The 10,849-nt window shown below is 54.2% G+C and overlaps 1 long non-coding RNA gene across 4 annotated transcripts; it reads right to left on the reverse strand.

Moving 5' to 3' along the window:
• Positions 1 to 460: 460 nt before the first annotated feature.
• LOC141951742 (uncharacterized) lies at positions 461 to 10,042 on the reverse strand. 4 transcript variants are annotated; one of them, XR_012631439.1, is made up of 6 exons: positions 9,805 to 10,042; positions 9,492 to 9,598; positions 8,105 to 8,279; positions 5,761 to 5,891; positions 3,346 to 3,455; positions 461 to 811 (listed from the first exon to the last, which is right to left on the reverse strand). It is a non-coding gene; the product is annotated as an uncharacterized LOC141951742 (long non-coding RNA). The 4 variants fall into 4 exon arrangements; XR_012631438.1 differs by lacking the exons at positions 461 to 811; positions 3,346 to 3,455 and having other exon boundaries at positions 5,656 to 5,891; XR_012631441.1 differs by lacking the exons at positions 461 to 811; positions 3,346 to 3,455 and having other exon boundaries at positions 5,656 to 5,891; positions 8,105 to 9,246.
• Positions 10,043 to 10,849: the final 807 nt, after the last annotated feature.

Here is a 10,849-nt window from a genome sequence, read left to right on the forward strand (position 1 = left end):
GCCTGAGACAAAACCAGATGGGAGCAACTGGGATGAGGCAGGTGCAAGACACCTTACTTCAAGACCTAAGCATGTAAGGATGCAGGGTAGAACTCCCAGGAAACGTCTTTACAAAAATGGGCTGCTCGAGACCAGAGATGTTAACGCAGCCTGGAACAATGCCGCAAAAGCAGACAGACCTGAAACTTCCAAGACCTATCCATGTTTTAAGCTTGTAACGCAATAAAAAAGGTCACCCGACCGGCACTGTGACAATGACTATAGGCATTCGAGACCCGAGAGATGGTGCGTGCTACTTCAGTGCAAAGAGCGAGGAGGATGTCGTGACCCAAGGAAGCTCTAGGACACATAAAATGGAAAACGTGAACTACACAACAACACAGCCATAGGCTGTAACTGCCCTGCCTGGCACATGGCAGTCTTGTGCAGAAAGGTCACCTGCTCCCTTTCCCTGCCCAAAGGGCACCGTTCCTGGACAGCCCTCTCACCTACGCTAACTTGAAAACTCCTCCCTCAATTCCCAAACTTAGGCTCACCCCAGAGACCTCTCCCAAACACCAGTCCCTCAACTTATCTGGGGGCTGGGAGTCTGAGGCCATTTTCCACAACAACCACATCAGCTAACCTGGATATTCCTATGGATGCCATGTTCCTCTTCATCTGCACAAAAACATCACCAGGAGTCAGCACCATGTTGGCTGACACAGCCCTCTTCTGCAACTCGCTCCTCCTCAAAAGCATCAGACTTTCTGCTCACTTGCTCCATGCCGGTTTCAGTGTTGGACGCTACGGCGATCATCGCTTGTGGCACCTATGACATCAAAAGACAAAACATCGTAGTTGTGCTTGTGTGAAAACACTGGGGCCATGCTCCTCCTCTCTACTACCCCAGCTCACTTCAAATGCTCGTCCTATTCCAAAGGCTGCCTACACAGCACCTGCAAAACAACATCATTCTCTGCAAGGAATTAGGAAAGGCAATGAGCCATCCCGTACCCTGAAAGACCCTGCACCTTACATCCCTGCCCCTTTTTTGAGAAATGTTAAAATTCCATGTACAAATGCACACAAGATGCTCATTCTAACCCTTGCTACATTATCTCATCTTTGGTCCTATTTAGACAGATGATATCAACAACTTACAATATGTACAGCAATACTAGGGAAAAAAACAAGCTTCCATCTTTAATAAAGTCAGAAAAGCCAGGAAAATACAACACATATGCTATTAAGCCATCTTAAACACACACACACTCACCACCACTTCATACAAAATTACTTACCGGAAAATAAACCACTACATGCCACTGCACCTCCTCTTATATATGCTGTTGAACCTTGACTGATCCTGAAACTCTTACCTTGGGTAGCTCTGTTTCTGTGGTTATCAAAACACACCTGCCCAAAGGGCTTCAACAGCTCAAAAGCTGCTATTTACACAAGGACCACTAGAGCACTGACCTCAGAGAGGCCTAAGAGCAGAATGACCACCCTGAGGAGAGGCTGTGGCTTATATACCCCAGGCCCCACCCACCACCCTGACCACAATCACCTGGGAAAGGGGAGGGGTGAACCACCAGAAGGCATAAAAGCAGCCAGGGGAGCAGAAGCAAGTTTTCTCACCTGCCTTAAGTTTACTGCATGGAAAGTGCTGTTTGAAGAAAGCGACCCTTACTGGAAATGACAATATCTGCTCCTTCGTTACATCTATTGCATCAGCAATATGACTGGGTAGGGAATTAAAATTAGCTTTTCTGAGGTGGTATAGATAGAAAAAGACAGATATTGTACTAAGCTATCAGCTAAATAACCAATACTAACTGTACTAACCAATCAGCTAAATGCAATAATATCATTATCCAAAAGGATGTGCTTTAGTTTCCTATGAAAAAAATGAAACGCTACAGGGTTACGCTTCTTTTCTAGCAAGACCACACATGCTACCTAACTTCTAACAGAACCATGTTCTGGATAGGAGTAAAGAACAAAGCACAGTGAGATGGAGAAATCACTATAAAAGGGATGAGGAGTCCTGCTGGGGCATGGTGGAAGAAAAACAGGGTCAGCAAGAGAGCAAGAGAGAGGGAAATAGAGAGAAAATGATGAGTGGGGAGCAAAAAGGACAGAAAGAGAGATAAATTAAATGAGGGGAATAAGGAAGGTGGGAGGAGAGAAATAGATGGAGAAGCAGCCAGAAGGGTTGATAGAGTAAGAGAGAGACAGACAGATCAGGGCAAAGAGAGGGACAACAAGAAAACTGTGGTACGCTGCAGGATGAGGAAAAAGGGGCAGAGAGAAGGACAGAGGAGAATAATGGGATAGGGAGCTTGACAGGGGGATATAGTGAGAGGTAATGGGACAGGGAGCTTGACAGGGGGATATAGTGAGAGTTAATGGGACAGGGAGCTTGACAGGGGGATATAGTGAGAGTCAACAGGACAAGCCATGATATGGAGATACACATTCAAATGGTTAGGGAGAGGATGGAGGAACTAAGACAAAGCAGAAAGGGGGTGAGGCAGAGATGGAGAAAGAAACATTAGAGAAATGGATAGAGTGACTGGACAGAGTCAGGGAGATAGAAAAACAAAGGACAGTGCAAGATAGGAAACTAGAGAATCAAGAAGAGAGAGAAGGGACAGAGAGATCTAGAAGACAGGTGAGGGACAGGGAGCCAGAGAGCAGGAGATGACTGTGGAAGAGAGAGGGACACAGAGCAGGATGCTGGATTAGAGAGCAAAGAGCAACAGAGAATGACAGAGAGGTGGAGTACGACAAAGAACAGAGACAGAGAACAGGACAGAGAGATGAAGCAATAAATAATTGAGACAGGGAGCAGCACAAAGGGTCAGAGAAAGGATGAAATAAACAGGGAGGAAAAGAGGGACAGCAAGATATAGAATAAGGGGGGTGGGCATCAATGACCAAGGTAAAGGGATACATAATGTCAGGGGAGGAGGGAGAGAGAGCAACTCAGAGACATGGAGCGGCACAGACAGGCACGGAGAGGAAAAGAACGCCAGGGAACAGGTCAGAGAAGTTGTGGGCAAAAACAGACCGATGCCGATCAGGACCAAGAACTGGAAAAGGAAAAAACCAGCACTAGGCTACAGGAGAGAGATGGAGGATGAAAAAAAGAAAGGAGAGGGAGAGGAACAAAGGCATCTAGAGAAAAAGGGAGAGCTAGAAGAAGACACAACAAGAGGGAGTGGGAGCAGGAGAGAAGAAGGAGAATAGAGATAAAGGGAAGCAGAGACATCACAGCAGTGTGGGATAGAGATGGGGCCAGGGGAGAGCCCAAAATGCACAAGAGGGGCAACAGGGCCCTGAGGGTCTGCGACTCACCCCAGCATTCACTCTCGGCGCTGCCAGGAAAATTTGCCAGTTCAGAGCCTTCTTTCTCCTTCTCTCCTCCCTTCCTCTTTTGTAGCTCCAGTCACTTGGTTGTCCTCCCCCTAAAAGAATACATGGGTGTCTCTCAGTTCTTACGAGACACGGCTTCCTGTTCATGTAGCCTCACTCGCTCACGCACTACGCGGCCGTACTGCACTTGGGGTGACGCACACAGACGCTACGGTGCACGTTGGCGGTCTGGCTTGCTGCGGACTATGAAGAGGGCTGCTTCCTCATCCAGAGAGGCAGGTTCTCTCTTCCTGCAGTGGGAGGCAGGTGTTGCCCAGATGGCCTTGATTTTCTTCTTTGTTCCCTTTCTCAGGCCTCTCCAGCTTCAGCCATGGCAGCTCCTGTCCATATCCAGAAAATTTCCCAGGGGCCTGTCCCTTTTCACCTCTATGCTGAGAGGAGCACAAAGCCAGGCAGAGACACCCCACACAGTTCTGAGGTGGGTCCAGTCAGCAGCATCCCCAGGGAAGGAACAGGCAAGCACAGTCTCAGTGCGGCCTCTGGGAGAAGGAAAGATGAAGCAACTACCATTATTACCATAGATCACCCCTGGCCAGAGCCCCTCCTTCCACAGGGGCTTCTGCAGATGCACCAAGGGCCAGCTTGCTGCCACCCCCACAGGGCTTGGGGGTGACCTGGGGCTATGGGACAGGCTTCAGGGGAGGTGTGAGAGCTGGGGCCAGCTGCATGGTGCGGGTGAGGCCAGTACCAGCTCAAGGGGAACTCTGGCAAGCTGGGGAGGCACCCAGCACCAACCCCTGGCAGGGACACCCATCTTCTTCCCCTCTTCCTTTCTACCAGCTCTCAGGTAACTCTCTGGGGCTCCGCTGGCCCAGATCACCTCCAGCAGAGTGGAGGCATGACACAGCGGGCAGTGTGAAGCTTCCTGTCCCACCACTGCCATGGGGCCAGCAGGCAGGAGGTGCCCCCACACCTGCCAAAGGAGCTTGCTGGCCTCAGCGGTGGCCTTGGCCCTCACCCACCACCAGGAATCACGCCCAGCAAGTCATCATACTGCGGCAGCAGGAAAGCCAGCTCTGACAGTGCTGCGCACCCGTGCAGTGCTGGCACTGCAGTCCTGCACTTTGCATGCCGAGCACCCGCTGACAGCGTGCTCGTGGGGTGGCGGCAGCATTTCCTTATCAGGAGGCAGCACCAAGCGTGGCCGCACCACCCCACAGGCATTGGAGCATCGCGTTGACGTTGCTGGTGGGTGGCAGCGTGGGGCATGGGGGCACCTCTGCATAGCCCACCTGCAGTACCATGTTGTGTTTGTCAGACAGCAGCAGTGAGCACAGGCGAGCGCCACACCCCACACGAGCAGCAGCCAAGCGGCAGTACTGCTTGTCGGATGCGGGGTGGTGCGCCACTGCGCACGCACTCTCGAGGTGCAGGCACGCTTTTTGGGGAGCAGCCAGAAGCCCGCAGGAAACCACATGAAAGCAGTAACAAAACTATCCCTCGTGCTGCGTTGCAGGAGCCATAGTGGTAGCAAGGACTATGCCGTGCTATGTGCGCCCATGAGCAATGCAGCTGCCTGGCAGCAAAGTCTGCAAAACCTACAGCTTCTGGCACGTGCTGGCAAACACGGCATGGCCACCTGCAAGCCAAGTGCTGGAAGACCACACATCCCAGCACTCCCCAGGGAACCAACGTGGCTGACCAGAAACCCCATACACCAGGACTACTGCTATGTTGTGAGAGGCAGCTTTCCCTACTTTCTGACCCTGCAGGGACACCATTGTTCACCCCTCCCAACCCCCGCCAACACACCCAGAAGCCCCACCAGGCACAGCCCTGGACAGCCTGCCCCACAGTGTCCCCGCCACCGGCTTCAACACCGAGCAGTGTCCCCCCGCTGCTCTGTGCCGCCCCATTGCCACCCTGCAGACACCACCATCCTCTCCATGAGCTCCTTTCCCAGGAGCTGCCAGTTGATTGCACAGCTCCACTCACCTTCTCCCTTGGTGCAGCCACAGCCCAGCAACACTCAGCAACTGCTCTGCTCCCCCCTTGGTTTACACCGACCCCTCTGAGGGCTTCCCTGCTTTCAACAGCAGCACCCATCCCTCCACCTGGAGCAACCCCTTTACAGGGAGGGGCCACTGCCATCAGCCTCATTGCCCACACCTGGGGCCCCTCCAGCTCCAGCCCACAGCTGGAGGCCATCCCCCCACCCCCACAGTGCATCATCACCCCTCCCCTGGGCTCCCTCACAGCCCCTCGCCCAGGGAAAAGGAAGCACAAAAGGCAGCCAGCAGACAGCATGTGTTTATTCAGTCACACACATAACAAGTCCCAGAAGCGAGTCTGCTCCGGGGCTCAGGGCCCCTAATGCTCCCCCTGCCCCTGACACACCTGGGCGCTTGTTCCCAGAGCCACACTCCTCAGGCCAGCAGGGAACCGTCAGTCAGTCAGTCGGCTCCTGGAGCAATGGGCTGCTGGGCAGAGCTGGAGACTACCGAAAATGAGGAGCAGGGTGCAGAACACTAGAAGACAGGAGAAAAGGGGCAGCCGGCTGGCCAGTATGGGGGTAGTGAGAAAACAAGAGGCAAGGAATGGGGTGGTGAGAGGATGGGGACAGGGAGCCCAACACATATATGGAGAAAGAAGCAACAGGGAGAGAAGAAAAGAGGCAGCAGAAAGAAGAAGGAGGAGCAGGACAGAGACCAACAAAGAAGGATGAGGAGCAGGACAGAGATGCAGAAAAAAACCTGGGATGGGCAGCACAACAGACACGGAGGAAAAAAGAATAGGGGCAGGGAGCTAGACCAAGAGAGATGGCAAAAGACAAAGCTACAAAGAACAGGGCACAGAGGGAGGAAAAAGCAACAGCGATGGGGAGTCAGGACAGCAAACAATGGAGGGAAAGGGCAGGGGAGGAACACAAATCAAACCACAGAGCTACATGTTACAGGGCAGAGAAGGAAGAATTAGGAAACAGGGACAGAGAGACAGTAAAAAAGAGACCTGGAGACAAAAACTAATACCAATGCATACAGAAAGAAGAGGAGGGGAATTCTAAAACAGGGAAAACAGAGAGAGTGAGATGGAGAAAGGACAAAAGCAACAGACTACTGAAGTGCTAAGGCTTGGACAACAGGCCCAAGCCAGAGTTGACCTATAGATGAATCCTGTATATTTTATAACTGATAACCACTGTGCTAGTAGGTATTGTACTAAGTTATAACAACCCACTTATGCTGGTGTAAAAAGTGCTAAAGCATTGAAATACTGCAGCCTGAACAACAGGCCCTAAGCTGAAGCTGCTAACTTAGCATGTAGTCATTAATAAAATATGTAAACTCGCTAGTGAAAGACAAAATATAATCAGTAGTGAGGAGAGAATGTATTCAACTTTCCTTTCGCAGCCTTGTTCAAGGCTGAGAACCCAAGTATTTGGCCTTGTTAGAAACTCCCTTGGTTCCCCCCCCAAGCCCTGGCCAAGCTTTGGGTGGAATCCAACAGGAGAATGAAACCAGAAATTTTCTGCTCAAAACAAAGGTGCCAGCTATTCTGGCTTGTCGATCTCTGGTATATAAGGCTGGGCCTGTTTGCAGCGACTTTGGATGCCTCACCTATGGGTGGACGCACCGCATAGGATTTCCCACTTGCTGGGACTGGCTCTCCAAATCCTTGCTGTAACCGGGGCTCCCCAGCGTCTGTGGACCTGGATGATGATGATAACATATGCAAGTGGTGATGTATTTCTCTTAATTACTATTCTCTCTCTCTCGTGTAGTATGCATTACCCTGTATTTTCCTGTTTGTTGCTTTAAGTGCACTGTTCTGCTTCTTCTTACTGCATGTTCTCCGTATTACGCTGTTACATTACTTGGTTATCACCAGTAAAATACGCCTACTCTTTTCACTCTGGTGTCTGAGTTTAATTGGTATCCTTAATCAGCAAAAAAAAAACTACAAGGCATCAGGAGAGGAATTACTGAATAGTAACAGAGTGCCAGCCAGAAACAGACCACAAAAGAGAAAAGACCACACGTGGTATGGGGCACAGAGGAAGGAATCCAAAAACCAGGGACAAAGGAGCCAGACAGAGAGATACACAACAATTAAATGGGGAAAAGAGACAGACCGCAAGGTAGAGAGGGAGGAATTGATAAATAGGGACAGGGCACCAGACAGAGCATGATGGAGAATGGGAAAAAAAATAGCAGCAAGCTACAGGGAAGAGGGAGGAATTAAAGAACAGTGACTGGAAGACAGACAGAGAGACATGGAGAGAGAAGACAAAAGAGCGATGGGCAACAAGATGGATAGGGAGGAAATAAAAAATAGCAGAAGGGAGTCAGCCAGTGAGAAAGACACCGAGGAAAAAGGCCAGACAGGCTATGAGGAGCGGAGGTAGGAATGAAAAACTGGGGACAGGGAGTCGGACAGAGAGAGATGGAGATCACAGGGAATAGCAGCGGGTGCAGGAAGAAGAGGGAGGAATTAATCAATAGGGACAGGGAGCTGGACAGAGAGAGATCGAGAAAGGCAACAATAGTGGCAGGGTACAGGGCAGAGAGAGGGACAACCTACAAGATGGGGACAGGGAGCTGCTCCAAGCAAGATGGAGAAGGAAGATACAGGTGAGCAAAAAAAGCTGAGCAGCATCAGAAAGAGAGGAGTCTAGGAGAAAGACAGGGAGGGACCAGGACACACAAGAAGGATGAGAGGGCCCTGAGCACTCGGGACTTACCGCAGCTCTCAGTGCTGCTGGGAGAATTTGACAGGTCAGACTCTTCCTTCTCTTTGTCTTCTGCCTTCCTCTTCTGTAGCTCCAGTTGCCTGGCTGTCCTCCAGAGAATATGTAGGCGTCTCACAGCTCTTACGAGATGAGGCCTGCTAGACACGGAACCTCACTCGATCACACACTACGTGCAGGAGTAGGACAGAGGAAAGAGAGAGAAACTGATAAGCGAGGAGCAGAACAGATGGATCGAGACAGAAATAGACTGAGAAGAGGAGCGAGAGCGATACAAAAGGTACAGAACAAGCTGGAGTGGTTGAGGAAATAGGAGAGAGAAAAACCCGCACAGATCAGGACAACTATAGGGAGAGATTAAAACCATGGCTGGGCTGCAGGATTTGAAAAAAGCCAGGGAGCACAACACAAGAAATAACGGGACACTGAGCTGGGCAGGGGGATATAGCAAGAAACAATAGGATGGGCAGTGGTATGGAGCTCTACAGGCAAAATGTTTGGGAGAGGATGGAGGACAGAGAGAAGAGAAAAGGGACAGGGAGAGAGGCAGTGATGGAGAAAGGAACAGCAGCAACCGAGAGATGAGGAGAGGGACAGGACCGAGGCAGAGAGATGGAGAAAGAACACCAAGCCAGCGATGGGTAGCAGGCCAGAGGGATCAGAAAACAGAGGAGGCAGGACAGAGGCATCTAGAAGAGAGGTGAGGGACAGGGAGCCAGACAGCAGGAGACGACTGCAGAAGGGAGAGGGACACAGAGCAGGATGCTGGCCTGGAACCAACAAGAGCAACAAAGAGAATGACAGAGATGTGGACCGTGAGAAAAGGCAGGGACACACAGGACATATGAAGCAATCAACAGCTGAGGCAGGGAGCAGCACAAAGGGTCCGAAAGAGGGCGAGGTGAAGAGGGTGGAGGACAGGGAGATACAGAATTAGGGGGGTGGGCATCAGTGAGCAAGACAAAGAGATAGAGGTGGAGAAGGGGGGAGGGCAAAAGGCAGTCAAGGACACATAGCAGCACGTGCAGGCACAGAGAGAAAAAGAATGAGTGGGAACAGGCCAGAGAAGTTGTGGGAGAAAAGGGATCGATGCCAATCAGGACGACGAACGGGAAAAGGAAAAAACCAGCGCTAGGCTGCAGGAGCGAGACAGAGAATAAAAAAAAAGAAAGAGAGGAAGCAGGACAATATCATGGAGAGAAAAAGACAGAGCTAGAAGAAAAGAGAAAGAGGGAGAGAGAGCAGGACAGAAGAGAGGAGAGCAGATGTAAAGGGAAGCAAAAAAAAAAAAAAAATCACATCAGTGTGGGATAGAGAGGGCAACAGGGGAGGGCCCACATGCACTCGAGGGGCAAGAGGACCCTGTGGTCCCAGGACTCACCACAGCTCTCACTCTCAGCGCTGCCAGGGAAATTTACCACTTCAGACCCTTCTTTCTCCTTCTCTCCTTCTCTCCTCCCTTTTTCTTCTGTAGCTCCAGTCCTCACCCTAAAAGAATACGCGGGTGTCTCTCAGCTCTTACAAGCCCGGCCGAATGCAGCCCCGCGCGCCACAGCGCGGCTCCGGGCAGCGCCGCCGACGCCCGGCCCCGCCGCGGAGGGGCTTCTGCCCCCGGTATCACCGCACCGCACGGCCCCCCCTGTACCGGCTTTCCCCGGCAGCCGCCAAGCGACCGACCGCGCAGCCCCACTCACCTTCTCTCTGCAGCTCCCTCGACTCGCACCGGCTGCTCCTCCAGCACCGCCCCGGACAGGGAGGGGCCACTGCCCGCCCCTGGGGCTCCTCCAGCCCGGCCCACGCTACGCCCCACCAGCCCCCCCCCCCCCCCCCCCCCCCCCCCGCGGTAACTATAGCGACCAAGACCGTTATTAAACGCCTAAAGTGCCCCTCAGTCCTCCGAACTCGTGTTCTATGAGCTGCCAGTCCTGAAGTCCCGGGGACGCAGCTGCGCATGCACGCAGGGCGGGGGGGGGGCGCGGAGCTAGGAGTCGTGCATGCGCGCTGGCCGGGGGGGCGGAGCCAGAGTGGGCGGGGGCGGGGCCAGGAGTCGCGCATGCGCGCTGGGCGGTGGGGCGGGGGCCAGCGGGGGCGGGGGCGGGGCCAGGGGTGGCACATGCGCGCCTGGCGGGGGGGCGGAGCCAGAGTGGGCGGGGGGGGGGGGGGGGCGGGGCCAGGAGCCGCGCATGCGCGCTGGGCGCTGGGGCGGAGCCAGCGTGGGAGGGGGGCGGGGCCAGGGGAGCGCATGCGCGCTGGGCGCTGGGGCGGAGCCAGCGTGGGAGGGGAGGCGGGGCCAGGGGGGGCGCATGCGCGCTGGGCGCTGGGGCGGAGCCAGCGTGGGCGGGGAGGCGGGGCCAGGGGGGGCGCATGCGCGCTGGGTGGGGGGCGGAGCCAGAGTGGGCGGGGGCGGGGCCAGGAGCCGCGCATGCGCGCTGGGCGGTGGGGCGGAGCCAGAGTGGGCGGGGGCGGGGCCAGGAGCCGCGCATGCGCGCTGGGCGGTGGGGCGGAGCCAGAGTGGGCGGGGGCGGGGCCAGGAGCCGCGCATGCGCGCAGGGCGGTGGGGCGGAGCCAGAGTGGGCGGGGGGCGGGGACAGGAGCCGCGCATGCGCGCTGGGCGGTGGGGCGGTGCCAGCGTGGACGGTGGGCGGGGTCAGGAGCCGCGCATGCGCGCTGGGCGGTGGGGCGGAGCCAGAGCGGGCAGGGGCGGGGCCAGGAGCCGCGCATGCGCGCTGGGCGGTGGGG

This window comes from Strix uralensis, chromosome 18 (assembly GCF_047716275.1).
Source record: "Strix uralensis isolate ZFMK-TIS-50842 chromosome 18, bStrUra1, whole genome shotgun sequence".
NCBI lineage: Eukaryota > Metazoa > Chordata > Aves > Strigiformes > Strigidae > Strix > Strix uralensis.